This window comes from Scyliorhinus canicula, chromosome 12, assembly GCF_902713615.1.
Source record: "Scyliorhinus canicula chromosome 12, sScyCan1.1, whole genome shotgun sequence".
Taxonomy (NCBI): domain Eukaryota; kingdom Metazoa; phylum Chordata; class Chondrichthyes; order Carcharhiniformes; family Scyliorhinidae; genus Scyliorhinus; species Scyliorhinus canicula.
This window is the reverse complement of record NC_052157.1, coordinates 146355527-146368518: the sequence shown is the minus strand read 5'-3', so window position 1 is coordinate 146368518 and position 12992 is coordinate 146355527.

Genomic DNA, 12992 nt, shown 5'->3' with positions numbered 1-12992 from the left:
TACACACACACACATATATATATATATATATATATGCATTCTTCAGCTGTTCATTATTTTATATTTATGAAAAGAGGTGGTTTATTTTAAGTGAGTGATACACTATCTATCGGGTTAGAAACCAGCAGGAAGTCTGACTGTTTATAAGCAAAATGCCACGGATGCTGTGGAATCTGAAATAACAGGGAATGCTAAACCTGAGGAAGAGGGGAGAGAGAGAAGAGGGAGAGGAGAAAGGGAAGGGGAAAGAGGGAGAGAGGGAAGGGGAGAAGGGGAGAGAGGAAAGGGGAAAGAGGGAGAGAGGGAAGGGGAGAGAGGAAAGGGGAAAGAGGGGGAGAGAGGAGAGGGGGAAGAGGGAGACAGAGGAGAGGGGGAAAGAGGGAGAGGAGAGAGGGAAGGGGGAGAGGAGAGAGGGAAGGGGGAGAGGAGAGAGGGAAGGGGGAGAGGAGAGAGGGAAGGGGGAGAGGAGAGAGGGAAGGGGGAGAGGAGAGAAGGAAGGGGCAAGAGGGAGAGGAAACTTCCCCGATCTTTTACTTCAAAATGCCGACTTTGGGGCTCCAGATTCAGGCGCCTTGTTGCGGGGGAAGCGGTGTCCCGATCCTCCCTCTCTCCTCTCCCCGCCGCCTCACCTGAAATATGAAGGCGCCCCAGGTGGTTTCCATCTCGCCTCGGGACGGGCAGCGCACAGGGAGCAGAGGCCACAACAAAGCTGCTGCAGACACAGTACTGGGGCCAACATGGCCGCCGCCGCCGCCACTTCCTGTCACCTTTCACCCCGCCCCCTGCCTGCCTGCCTCCCGCCCTCATCTGGGCCCAACCACGTGCGGAGGAGAAGAGGGGTGAGCGGCGCCCCGCGGGGGTGGCTGGTGCAGTGGGGCAGTCCCCGCCCTCCCCCCCCCCCCCCAAAGGCTGCGTCTGCCCTCGGCCAGTGGAGTGGGCCTGGACCAGCATTGCTGCTGGAGCCTCCTAAGCAATGTAGTGTTGGAAACAGGAGTCACAATAAGAGGAGTCCCAGGACGTGGTGGGGGTGGCAGGTTGGCTCAGGCCAAATTGCCCCTTAGTGTCCAAAGGTTAGGTGTGGTTATTGGGATGAGGGCCTAGGTGGGGTGCTCTATCCAGGGTCGTCGCAGACTCGATGGGCCACATGACCTCCTTCTGAACTTTAGGGATTCTTTTTAAGTTTTACCAATTAAGAGGAAATTTAGTGTGGCCAGTCCACCCACCCTGCACATCTTTTTGGGCTGAGGGGGTGAGACCCAAGCTGGCACGGGGAGAATGTGCAACCTCCACACGGACAGTGACCCGGGGCTGTGATCAAACTTGGGTCCTCGGTACCGTGAGGCGGCAGTGCTAACCGCTGCACCACCGTGCCACTCTAGCACTTTAGGGATTCTATGATTCGTTAACTTGTTTCTCTCTCTCCACAGATGCTGCCAGACCTGCTGATGATACCCCCTCCCCCCAGCGTTCCCTGTTCTTGTTTCAGGTTCCACAGCATCTGTGGTATTTTGCTTATTTCCATTTCTGTTAACTCTTGCTTCTCTCTCTTCAGACCTCCAGCATCCAAAGCATTTCCCTTTTATTTTATTTTTTTAATGATTCGTCTGTGGGACGTGAGCATCGCTGGCTGGGCCAACATGTGTTGTTGTCCATCCCTAATTGCTGTTGAGAAGATGGTGGTGAGCTGTCTTCTTGAACTACTTCAGTCCATGATTCATTTCCTGGACCCTGCTGCAAGAAAACATAGGAGAAAAAAAATTTGAGGGGGGCATTAAAAAAAGACATCTTTTTCCAATTTATTTGAAGACACTTGTTTTTTTTAAAATATAAATTTAGAGTACCCAATTAATTTTTTCCAATTAAGAGGCAATTTTGCATGGCCAATTCACCTACCCTGCACATCTTTGGTTTGTTTGTGAGGGCAAAACCCACGTAAACACGGGGCGAATGCGCAAACTCCACACGGACAGTGACCCAGAGCCCTGATCGAACCTGGGAATCTTGGCGCCGTGAGGCAGCACTGCGCCACCGTGCTGCCCTGAAGACACTTGTTGATTGATTATAGAAGTGTTGGATATGAGGACCACTGCCTTAGAAAGATGACTTGTCCTCTGCTTCAAACACTCCTAGCAGCAAAGCACTCTGACCAACTCTGAATTGATACTATGTCCCTGTCCTCTGTCTCCTCATTTTCAATGGCAGTTTCAAATTGATGACCTCACCCTCCAATCCCACCCTTAACAATAAAGATGGCCCCAGAATGTGTTTAAATGCACTTGAGAGTGAGTATAACTCATGAAAATTATAAATGTAATTTTTCTATTGTCAACACACGAGCACAACAATCAAATAAAGGATTGTACTTATATAGCAGTTTTCGCAACGACTAGAAGATCTCAAAACACTGCGCAGCCAATAATAAGAATCATCTTCATTAGTGTTACAAGTAGACTTACATTAACACTACAATGAAGTTACTGTGAAAAGCCCCTAGTCACCACATTCTGGCACCTGTTCGGGTACACAAAGAATTCAAAATGTCTTGGATCGTGTTTTCGGGATCCTTAAGGGAGAGGGGGAGCAGCCCCAAGTCGTGGTCCACATAGGTACCAACGACAGGTAGGAAAAGGGATGGGGATGTAAGGCAGGTATTCAGGGAACTAGGGTGAAATCTTAGAGCTAGAACAAACAGAGTTATTACATCTAGGTTGTTACCCATGCCACGTGCTAGTGAGACGAGGAATAGGGAGAGAGAACAGTTGAACATGTGGCTACAGGGATGGTGCAGGAGGGAGGGATTCAGATACCTGGATAATTGGGGCTCATTCTAGGGTAGGTGGGACCTCTGCAAATGGGATGGTCTACACCTGAACCAGAGGGGTACCAATATACTGGGGGGGAAATTTGCTAACGCTCTTTGGGAGGGTTTAAACTAATTCAGCAGTGGGCTGGGAACCTGAATTGTAGCTCCAGTGTACAGAAGGTTGAGAGTAGTGAGGTCATGAGTAAGGTTTCAAGGTCGCAGGAGTGTACCGGTAGGCAGGAAGGTGCTTTGAAGTGTCTACTTCAATGCCAGGAGCATCCGGAATAAAGTGGTGAACTTGCAGCATGGGTTGGTACCTAGGACATCGATGTGGCCATTTCGGAGACATGGATAGAGCAGGGACAGGAATGGATGGTGCAGATTCCAGGGTTTAGATGTTTCAGTAAGCTCAGGGAAGGTGGTAAAAGAGGGGGAGGTGTGGCATTGTTAATCAAGGACAGTATTACGCTGGCAGAAATGACGTTTGATGAGGACTCGTCTACTGAGGTTAGAAACAGGAAAGGAGAGGTCACCCTGTTGGGAGTGTTCTGTAGGCCTCTGAATAGTTCCAGAGATGTAGAGGAAAGGATTGCAAAGATGATTCTGCAGAGGAGCGAAAGTAACAGGGTAGTTGTTATGGGGGACTTTAACTTTCCAAATATTGACTGGAAACACTATAGTTCGAGTACTTTAGATGAGTCAGTTTTTGTCCAATGTGTGCAGGAGGGTTTCCTGACACAGTATGTAGATAGGCGAATAAGAGGCGAGGCCACATTGGATTTGGTACTAGGTAATGAACCAGGCCAGGTGTTAAGATTTGGAGGTAGGTGAGCACTTTGGTAATAGTGACCACAATTCGGTTACGTTTACTTTAGCGATGAAAATGGATAGGTATATACCGCAGGGCAAGAGTTATAGCTGGGGAAAGGCAATTATGAAGCGATTAGCCAAGACTTAGGATGCATACGATGGGGAGGGAAACTGCAGGGGATGGGCACAATTGAAATGTGGAGCTTGTTCAAGGAACTTGACATGCATGTCCTTGATAAGTATGTACCTGTCAGGCAGGGAGGAAATGGTCGAGCGAGGGAACCGTGGTTTACTAAAGTAGTTGAATCACTTGTCAAGAGGAAGAACATAAGAACATAAGAACTAGGAGCAGGAGTAGGCCATCTGGCCCCTCGAGCCTGCTCCGCCATTCAATTAGATCATGGCTGATCTTTTGTGGACTCAGCTCCACTTTCCGGCCCGAACACCATAATCCTTAATCCCTTTATTCTTCAAAAACTATCTATCTTTACCTTAAAACATGTAATGAAGGAGCCTCAACTGCTTCACTGGGCAAGGAATTCCATAGATTCACAACCCTTTGGGTGAAGAAGTTCCTCCTAAACTCAGTCCTAAATCTACTTCCCCTTATTTTGAGGCTATGCCCCCTAGTTCTGCTGTCACCCGCCAGTGGAAACAACCTGCCCGCATCTATCCTATCTATTCCCTTCATAATTTTAAATGTTTCTATAAGATCCCCCCTCATCCTTCTAAATTCCAACGAGTACAGTCCCAGAAGGAGGCTTATGTAAAGATGAGACTTGAAGATTCAGTTAGGGCGCTTGAGAGTTACAAGTTTTTTTTTGTTTTTTTAAAAATAAATTTAGTGTACCCAATTATTTTTTCCAATTAAGGGGCAATTTAGCGTGGCTAATCCACCTTTCCTGCACATCTTTGGGTTGTGGGGGTGAAACCCACGCAGACACGGGGAGAATGTGCAAACTCTTCACGGACAGTAACCCAGAGCCGGGATTCGAACCCGGGTCCTCAGCGCCGTAGGCAGCAATGCTAACCACTGTGCCACCGTGCTGCCCGAGAGTTACAAGTTAACCGGGAAGGACCTAAAGAGAGAGCTAAGAGCCAGGAGGGGACATGAGAAGTCCTTGGCAGGTAGGATCAAGGAAATCCCTAAAGCTTTCTATAGGTATGTCAGGAATAAAAGAATGACTAGGGTAAGAGTAGGGCCAGTCAAGGACAGTAGTGGGAACTTGTGCGTGGAGTCCGAGGAGATAGGAGAGGTGCTAAATGAATATTTTCTGACAGTATTCACACAGGAAAAAGACTTGTTGAGGAGAAAACAGAGATATAGGCTACTAGACTAAACGGGATTGAGTTTCATAAGGAGGGGTTAGTAATTCTGGAAAGTGTGAAAATAGATAAGTCCCCTGGGCTCGATGGGATTTATCCTAGGATTCTCTGAGAAGCTAGGGAGGAGATTGCAGAGCCTTTGGCTTTGATCTTTATGTCATCATTGTCTACAGGAATAGTGCCAGAAGACTGGAGGATAGCAAATGTTGTCCCCTTGTTCAAGAAGGTGAGTAGAGACAACCCCGTAACTATAGACCAGTGAGCCTTACTTCTGTTGTGGGCAAATTCTTGGAAAGGATTATAAGAGATTATAAGAGATAGGATTTATAATCATCTAGAAAGGAATAGTTTGATTAGGGATACTCAACACAGTTTTCTGAGGGGTAGGTCGTGCCTCACAAACCTTATTGAGTTCTTTGAGAAGGTGACCAAACAGGTTGGACGAGGGTAAAGCAGTTGATGTGGTGCATATGGATTTCAGTAAAGCGTTTGATAAGGTTCCCCACGGTAGGCTATTGCAGAAAATTCGGAGGCATGGGATTGAGGGTGATTTAGCAGTTTGGATCAGAATTTGGCTAGCTGGAAGAAGACAGAGGGTGGTGGTTGATGGGAAATATTCAGACTGGAGTCCAGTTACTAGTGGTGTACCACAAGGATCTGTTTTGGGGCCACTGCTGTTTGTTATTTTTATAAATGACCTGGAAGAAGGTGTAGAAGCATGGATGAGTAAATTTGCGGATGACACTAAAATCGGTGGAGTTGTGGACAGTGCGGGAGGATGTTGCAGGTTACAGAGGGACATAGATAAGCTGCAGAGCTGGGCTGCGAAGTGGCAAATGGAGTTTAATGCAGAAAAGTGTGAGGTGATTCATTTTGGAAGGAGTAACAGGAATACAAAGTACTGGGCTAATGGGAAGATTCTTGGTAGTGTGAATGAGCAGAGAGATCTCGGTGTCCATGTACATGTATCCCTGAAAGTTGCCACCCAGGTTGATAGGGTTGTTAAGAAAGCGTATGGTGTGTTAGCTTTTATTGGTAGAGGGATTGAGTTTCGGAGCCATGAGGTCATGTTGCAGCTGTAGAAAACTCTGGTGCGGCCACATTTGGAGTATTGCATGCAGTTCTGGTCGCCACATTATAGGAAAAATGTGCAAGCATTGGAAAGGGTGCAGAAGTGATTTACCAGGATGTTGCCTGGTATGGAGGGAAGATCTTATGAGGAAAGGCTGAGGGACTTGAGGCTGTTTCATTAGAGAGAAGAAGGTTAAAAGGTGACTTAATAGAGGTATACAAGATGACCAGAGGATTGGATAGGGTGGACAGTGAGAACCCTTTTCCTCAGATGGTGATGGCTAGCACGAGGACATAGATTTAAATTGAGGGGAGATAGATATAGGACAGATGTCAGAGGTAGGTTCTTTACTCAGAGAGTAGTAGGGGTGTGGAATGCCCTGCCTGCAACAGTAGTGGACTCGCCAACATTAAGGGCATTTAAATAGTCACTGGATAAACATGTGGATGATCATGGAATAGTGTAGATGGGCTTTAGATTGGTTTCACAGGTCGGTGTCGGCGCAACATCGAGGGCTGAAGGGCCTGTACTGCACTGTAATGTTCTAAAGTTCACCTAACAAGCGCATCTTTCAAGACGTTGTGGGAGAAAACCGCACCTGGAAGAAACCCACGCAGACACGGGGAGAACATGCAGACTCCGCAAAGACAGTGACCCAAGCTGGAAATCAAATCCGGGTCCCTGGCACTGTGAAGCATCAGTGCTAACCTCTAAAGTATTGGCACTGTTGTCATGTAGAAACCACAGCAGCAAATTTAGACTCAGCATACAATAGTGACCAGATAATCTGTTTTCATGATGTTGGTTGAGGTTAGGCAGATACCAGGGGGCTCTTGAAAGCATGCCACGGGGTACCATCTTGTAAAGTCAAATGAGGCCTCAGGGCGGCACCGGCCCTGGGTCACTGTCCATGTTGAGTTTACAAATTTTCCCCGTGTCTGTGTGGGTCCCGCCCCACAACCCAAAGATGGGTAGGGTAGGTGTAGTGACCACACTAAATTATAATAATAATCTTTATTGTCACAAGTAGGCTTGCATTGAAGTTACTGTGAAAAGACCCTAGTCGCCACATTTTGGCACCTGTTCGAGTACAGAGCGGGAGAATTCCGAATGTCCAATTCACCGAACAGCACGCCTTTCAGAACTTGTGGGAGGAAACCGGAGCACCTGGAGGAAACCCACACAGACACGGGGAGAACGTGCAGACTCCACACAAGACAGCGATCCAGCCAGGAATCGAACCTGGGACGCTGGTGTAGTGAAGCCACAGTGCTAACCACTGTCCTACCGCACTGCCTGCTGCCTCATTTGACTTTACAAGATGGTACCCAATGTCACCCTTTCAATTGGAATATTTTTTTAAAATCACGCAAAAACTCTGTTGATGTTAACTGCGAGAGAATCCCAGAATGAAAACTTGGAACACCAGTTTTTTTTCCTTATAAATTTAGAGTACCCAATTCATTTATTCCAATTTAGGGGCAATTTAGCATGTTCAATTCACCTACCTTGCACATTTTTGGGTTGCGGGGGCAAAACCCATGCAAACACGGTGAGAATGTGCAAACTCCACACGGGCAGTGACCCAGAGCCGGGATCGAACCTGGGACCTCGGCACCGTGAGGCAGCAGTGCTAACCCACTGCGCCACCGTGCAGCCCGGAACACCAGTTTTTACCTGTTTATTTTACAATACAGTATAATGTGAGGAAAGAGATGAAAACCAGTGAGGAAAGGCCCAGTCTTGTAATCATTAAAAAAAAACTGTAAAGCACACATGGAAGGTAACAATACAGAACACAAATTACAATTAATTCCAATAGTGGTTCCTCACACAGTAAACTTAAATCAGACTTCTTAAACTGCGAGAATATACTTTCCCCAAAACAACATCCCATAAATTTTAACACTGAGCCCAATCCAGCAATAATTAATACATACAACTGCATTTTTGGACAGTTTGGCTTCCAATTGTGTGTGGCTGTGATCTTGGTTTTCAATCAGCTGTCACAGGACTAACCCTGCCACCGATATATGGAATATCCCTTTTGATCTAGTCTTACTTGAATAACTAGTCTCAGAAGTCACGCTTTTGCATGCAAGTGTGACATTCAGTCTTACTCCTCGCCCCCAAACTAAATGAGCAATAAGTTTGCAGAAACAGTTGTCAGTTCAGCAAGCAGAACAAACCCAAGCATTTAAGAGGAGCGCTTGAAACGGCGTAGCATGGAAGGCTGGAAAATGGAATTGGAATGGATAGGTGCTCGATACAATGGGCCGAAAGGCCTCTCTTCTTTATTTTGTTTTCCACCTAACCTACACATCCCTGGACACTAAGGAGCAATTTAGCACATCCAATCCACCTAACCAGCCCATCCCTGGAGTGGCACGGTGGCGCAATGGTTATCACTGCTGCCTGACTGTGCTGGGACCTGGGTTCAATTCCGGCCTTGGATGACTGTGTGGAGTTTGCACGTTCTCCCTGTGTCTGTGTGTGTTTCCTCTACGTGCTCCAGTTTCTTCCCACAGACCAGAGATGTGCATGTTAGGTGGATTGGCCATGTCCAACGTGTGGTCTATGGGTCGAGGTAGGGTGCTCTTTCGGAAAGTCGTTGCAGACTGGATGGGCCAAATGGCCTCCTTCTGCACTGTAGGGATTCTATGGAAGGTACGGGAAGAATGGAATGATGTAATTTGAAGAAACATTAGACACAAGATATTAAACTCCACAATTGCTTTGCAGATTTCCACTTGTTCATACTTAAGGCAATTTTGTACATTTCTGAATTTGAAACTGGTTAACAAGTTACTACTTCTGGTTGGGAACATACTTGAACAAGTGAATATCTATAATGCACATTTCCAGGTTAACGAGAATGAAAGTAATGAGTTGTGGCCAGTTAAAAACTTAAATAATCGTTAAATCCATGTCAGTGCTTGTGTTGTTCGTTTTCGTTTTGTCTCAGCTACATATTCAATTGTCCCACCAGGGATCATGAAAACTAGGCCCTCAAAGCTTGGTGCTGTCCTGAGAGGAGCGAAATGGCAGATTCCAGTAAAACAGCTCAAGGACCTTTAAACATCATATGGAGGGCAGCACGGTGGCACAGTGGTTAGCGTTGCTTCCTCACGGCGCCGAGGTCCCAGGTTCGATCCCGGCTCTGGGTCACTGTCCGTGTGGAGTTTGCATATTCTCCCCGTGTTAGCGTGGGTTTCACCCCCACAACCCAAAGATGTGCAGGGTAGGTGGATTGGCCTCTGTAAATTGCCCCTTAATTGGAAAAAATGAATTGGGTACTCGAAATTAAAAAAAATCATATGGAACAATAATCACGTATATTGAATCATCGAAGGCACTTTGTTGATGAACTTTTACCGTTTCAGAACTTGGATTGTAATTGTAACCATTTCAATCCAGTGAAATCTGACACTCGCTTTGGCTTTTACTATTTTGAATTAACAAAGTAAACTTTATTTATAAGATAATCTGAAAATATGGGCATTCCAGTGTTATTTGCACAATAATGCAAGAGATCTTGTTCCAACTTATTTTCGAAGGAAAAAAATAGTCTGAAATATTGTGCTTTATTGTTTATACACAAATATACCAAATATTGTCTTCCAAGATTTTCAGTTATGAATGGTTTCCATTAATAAAACGCACGGGGGGGGCAAGGTCTTAGAAACAACTCTTGCCATGCTTTGGTCGTCACTCAGGATTCCAGAGGCTGGACACATCTGCATGCAGGAAGCTGGGCAGTCTTGACAGTTTACGTCTTGACTAATGGCTGGTCATTCACAGGAGCATGCCAGATTTGAGAGCTAATTAGGCACAAGCCCGGTAATCTACATAAACTCAAAACTCCGTCTTCTCCCACAAGCACAGATGGGAAACGAGAAAAGAAACAGAACTGCTGAAAGTGGCTCAGAGGAATTGCAACACCCCACAGGCAATTATTTTAATTCGAACACATTTTTGCTAATTACTTGTCTATGGGATTATGCTATATTACTTCCGGTTGTAATTTTGTGTTGTATTAAAATGTCAAAAGTGCCTGGATCCAAAATAAATGAAGAAACTGGAACAGAAGAACATATGGTCCATCGAGCTTGCTCCATCATTCAAAGTATATATAAACCACATCCAGCGGTTATCCCTGGTCAACTCTATTCATAGAATTTACAGTCCAGAAGGAGGGCATTCAGCCCATCGAGTCTACACCGGTTCCTGAAAGAGCACCCTACCTAAGCCCACTCCTCCACCCTATCCCTGTAACCCAGCAACCCCACCTAACATTTGGACACTAGGGGGCAATTTAGCGTGACCAATCCACCTAACTCGCTCATCTTTGGACTGTGGGAGGAAACCGGAGCACCCGGAGGAAACCCACACAGACGCAGAGAGAACGTGCAGACTCCGCAGACAGTGACCCGAGCCGGGAATCAAACCCCGGTCCCTGCTGCTGTGAAGCAACAGTGCTAATCACTGTGCTATTATGCTGCCCTATTTACATCTTCAAAGAATTCCAGTAATTTGTCAGGCATGATTTCCCTTTCGTTAATCCATGTTTACTTTGTCTGACTGTACCACTGCTTTCCAAATGCTGTGCTATGAAATCCTAGATAATGGACTCTAGAAACTTCCGTTACCAACGTGAGGCTCACTGGTCTATAATTCCATTTTATCTCTACCTCCCTTTTTGAATAGTGGGCTTACATAAGCTACCCTCCAATCTGTAGGAATCATTCCAGAATTTTGGAAAATGACCAACAATGGATCTACCATTGCTAGAGACACTGAAGTACTCTGGGATGAAGATTATCAGGCCATGGAGATTTAGCCGCTTTCAATCCCATTAATTTGTGCCAAAGTATTTCTCTACTCATAGCAATTGCCTTCAGCTCCTCAATAAAACTCGTGTTTCTCAGAACTTCTGGTACATTATTCATATCTTCCTTTGTGAATACAGAAGCAAAAGTAAGAGTTTAGTTCCTCAGCCATTTGCTTCCTGCTATGAATTCCATTTCTGATTGCAAGGGGCTTACATTACTTTTTGTCAATCTTTTTCTTTTTACACACCTATAGAAACTTTGTCAGTTTTTATGTCCCGCGCCACCTGTTTCATATTGTATTTTCTCCTCCTTAATTAATCCCTTGGCCTGCCTTTGCTGAATTTTAAACTGTTCCCAATCTTTAGGTCTATTGTTTTTTTTTGCTAATTTGTATGTTTCTTCTTTGAACCGAATACCATCTCTAATTCTCCTGTCTAAGTCAGGAATAAAGATTGTAAATAGCTGAAGCCCCAGCACTAATCCTTAAACGCTTCACCAGCCAGTCTCCCAACTTGAAAATGCCCCATTTATCCCTACTCTTTGCTTCTTGTCCGCCAACCAATCCTCCGCCCATGCAAATATATTACCCATAATTCAATGAGCCCTTAGCTTGTATTAATCTTTTGTATCAACTATTTTTTGGAAATCTAAGTATACCACATCTACTGGTTCCCCTTTATCTGCCCAACTAGTCACATCTTCAAAAAGCTCTTAACAAGTTTGTCGAAGACTATTTTCCTTTAGTAAAACCATGTTGACTTTCTGATCATACTATTATTTTCTAAGTAAACCAACCTCCTTCACTCATTTCATCGACCAAGTTATGTTTTTGATTCATTTACATCTAATTTAATCAGGTATCTCATTGATAATAGTTAAAATGTCAACTTTCACTAGTTTTTCTCCCCTCTGGACACCTGATCTCGCAAGTGACTCTTCCAGGCAAGCCACGTTCTTAAGGCATGATATATAACGAAAACACAGAATGTAAATACAATGCAGAGAGGTGCAGTACCTATTACTTTTACTATGATTCCTCTCTATAAAGGCATAGCAAGGTAACTTACTGGTTTAGTTTCTTATGTTAGTTAAACAGCTGTTGGAATGCAGGGTCCGACAGTTTTTTTTTTTGCCCTTTGCATCAAGGACAGGGAAACATGGGAAATAAGTAGGTTTTCAAGAAGAAAATAACTTTTTGTAAAAACAGCTGAAGACAGAAATGGCAAATAACAATAAATCACCCAATCTCAAATATCTGAGGGGAGAACCACACTTTGTAAAATACCATTTCCCCCTTATCTTTGCAATGTGGGGGCAGCACGGTGGCACAGTGGTTAGCATTGCTGCCTACGGCGCTGAGGACCCGGGTTCGAATCCCGGCTCTGGGTCACTGTCCGTGTGGCGTTTGCATTCTCCCCGTGTCTGTGTGGGTTTCACCCCCACAACCCAAAGGATGTGCAGGATAGGTGGATTGGCCATGCTAAATTGCCCCTTAATTGGAAAAAATAATTGGGTACTCTAAATTTTAAAAAAAAAATCTTTGCAGTGTGATCTAACTGCATGTACATAACAAACCCAAGCCTGTACCTTACCATCTAGGGAAGGTATAATAATAGCAGAGATAGGATGACATAAAAGAGCTCGTCAGTATTGAATGTTTAACTTATGCATATTAGGAACAGTTCACGCTTGCTAATTACAACAATCAACTCGTTCCTGAAAAGCATTCAAGATGCATGTTAAAGCAAAGTTCAATTCATATGTATCTGGGCAGTGGTTTCCAATGGAAAAATATATATTTGTGCTTAACAGTTCGATCAAAAAGGGGAAGCAAACATCCGTACCATTATCATAGGCTTACTGTTGACCTAAAGGTCAATCATGCAATTGCAAATTGTTTCATTATACCGGAAAGGGTGATGGTAAAAAAAAATACAGCACAGAACAGGCCCTTCGGCCCACGATGTTGTGCCAAACCTTTGTCCTAGATTAATCATAGATTATCATAGAATTTACAAAGGATTATTTTTAATGCTAATTGTTTGATACATATTATGTAAAGTTTTTGGTCTGATTCACTCTTATTCCACCATTTACAGGTTTGCTTTTCAACAAAAGCAGAAGTTTCTAGGGAACAGATTTTAAAAGC